Raw genomic sequence first — 2,500 nt, 5'->3', positions numbered from 1 at the left:
CTCTTACCTTTATATACAGTTGGATTATGAATCTAGACTATATTTCCTGTCGTTTGGGCTCTGCCTAGCCATTCACCAGCGCTCTCTATGAAATGCAAACAGTCTGGAAAAATGGAAAAGAATATATTACGATAAGGTACGAAACTGATAACATGTAGAATTTTTTAATAACCCTTTTACCCCCACCATAAGGTTAAATTTCGAGCACATTTTGCTATATAATTTTTTTAAATTGCTCTAACGAGCTTAATTTTTGTCCTAGAGAGGTCAGGTTGGTCTCAATCTTTTGGAAAATGCCTAAAGTTTCTCGTAAAATTATAAAAAATATGTATAAGAAGGGAGACTTGTGATAGATTTGGCAGTTGTAACAGAGTACACAAAATGATGATTCAACTCTCCGCTATTAAAGTGTGTATATGAGAAATAAACCTTATGGATCCTAGATCAGGCAGAAACTATTTGTGTTGAGTGGGGCCACATCAGCACATTAAATCAAGTAGGTTAAGTATTTAAGTGGTAAGAGACTATTCATTTGTAAGTACACTTAACAACCCGAGATTCTCCTGAATAAATAGGTCTTCAGTACTCTTACTAAACAAATATACTGATTCATGTATAAATGAAATTTTTGTACAATCAAATTCAAAAGTCTCCCGACTTACATTGTCAGTGATCCCAACGCATTCTCTACTTAAGGTTGGTAATGGATTGGGACTTTTGAATGTGACTGTACAACGGGCAATAAGACCAAGTCAAGAAGCTTCTATACCACTTAATAACATAAAACCAAGGACGGAAATCTGTGGAAGTCTGACTGTGAAGCAAATGACAGGTGGTCCTATAGACGAGGAGGATTGTTATTTTCCATGTAAAACTTGAACCAGAAATCATGTTATTTGCTTGGAAGGAAAAGTGGTGTGGCACAATTCAAGTTCATAAAATGAAGAAGAACTCGTAACCTATATAAACAATAGGGATATCACCAAACATTCTAATATTACCCTTAAGTGAAAGATATGGGCAAGTTTCAGTACAGAATAAAATTGATAATACGTTCGCTTATTCTAGTTTATTGAAATAAAGGGTATGAAAAGACACTTCTCAAGACATTAATATTTTCCTCTGAGAGAGAGAGAGAGAGAGAGAGAGAGAGAGAGAGAGAGAGAATTGCCATTGACCTTCGGTTGTATCTACGACCTGTTAAGAACACAAGCGACACAGGGCACTTATTTCCTAACTTATTTCTCTACAAATATACGTAACTTATTTCAACACCACAAGAGACTAAATATTAACTTTATTCTACGAAATGAGAATGATGACAAAGTTGATATTTCACTATTTGAATTACAAAAGTTTAAAATTTAACAGCGAATCCTAGGGATTTCACCACGAATCCTAGGGATTTCACCACGAATCCTAGGGATTTAACCACGAATCCTAAGGAAATTTAACCACGAATCCTAAGGAAATTTAACCACGAATCCTAGGGATTTAACCACGAATCCTAAGGAAATTTAACCACGAATCCTAGGTATTTAACCACGAATCCTGTGGGTTTAACCACGAATCCTGTGGATTTAACTACGAATCCTGTGGATTTAACTACGAATCCTAAGGAGATTTAACCACGAATCCTAAGGAAATTTAACTACGAATCCTAAGGAAATTTAACCACGAATCCTGTGGATTTAACTACGAATCCTAGGGATGTAACCACGAATCCTGTGGATTTAACCACGAATCCTAAGGAAATTTAACAGCGAATCCTGTGGATTTAACTACGAATCCTAAGGAAATTTAACCACGAATCCTGTGGATTTAACTACGAATCCTAGGGATTTAACCACGAATCCTAAGGAAATTTAACAGCGAATCCTGTGGATTTAACCACGAATCCTGTGGATTTAACCACGAATCCTGTGGATTTAACCACGAATCCTGTGGATTTAACCACGAATCCTGTGGATTTAACTACGAACCCTAGGGTAAGATTATTTACGAGTTAAATAAAAAGAATATTGCAAAAACCCTTCTTTGACATTACGAAATTTAACAGGTTAAACTATCTGTTTACAAGACCAGGCTCTCCATATACTGCTGAATTATTCAAAGCTATTGTTTTCCTTTATTACTTTCCCACAATTCAAAACAATTCGACACATGGAAAATACGATAGTTAAAAAAAAAACTATAGAACTATAAAAAAAAAAAAAAATAGCCGGGTTTCCTCTGTAAACGACCTGGAACTAACATCAACATAGTTAACCCAACAGAAGTTTGTGGAACCAATGTACATTTTATATATTTGTTCAAAATATATACTAAATTAAAAATGGAGTTATTACTTAAAAGTATCCACAAAATATACAATTCACAAATAATGAGAGTTTTGAGTAATTGTGAAAATTTGAGGAAACCAACAGATTTGCATGATTTGGCAGTCAATGGAGAGAGAGAGAGTGTGGAGTCTTTTGTAAACAAACATGAAGGTTAACAA

At 34.8% G+C, this 2,500-nt stretch overlaps 1 long non-coding RNA gene across 1 annotated transcript in view; it reads right to left on the bottom strand.

The window, feature by feature from the left end:
* Window positions 1-106, bottom strand: part of LOC137620216 (uncharacterized) — a 12,396-nt gene extending 12,290 nt beyond the window's left edge. The window contains exon 1 of the long non-coding RNA XR_011040019.1: window positions 8-106. This is a non-coding gene — a long non-coding RNA (uncharacterized lncRNA). The remainder of the gene's footprint in view (window positions 1-7) is intronic.
* Between the last annotated feature and the right edge of the window lie 2,394 nt (window positions 107-2,500).

This window comes from Palaemon carinicauda, chromosome 26, assembly GCF_036898095.1.
Source record: "Palaemon carinicauda isolate YSFRI2023 chromosome 26, ASM3689809v2, whole genome shotgun sequence".
Lineage (NCBI taxonomy): Eukaryota > Metazoa > Arthropoda > Malacostraca > Decapoda > Palaemonidae > Palaemon > Palaemon carinicauda.
The sequence above is the reverse complement of the archived record's forward strand: the minus strand, read 5'-3'. Positions and strand labels throughout refer to the sequence as shown.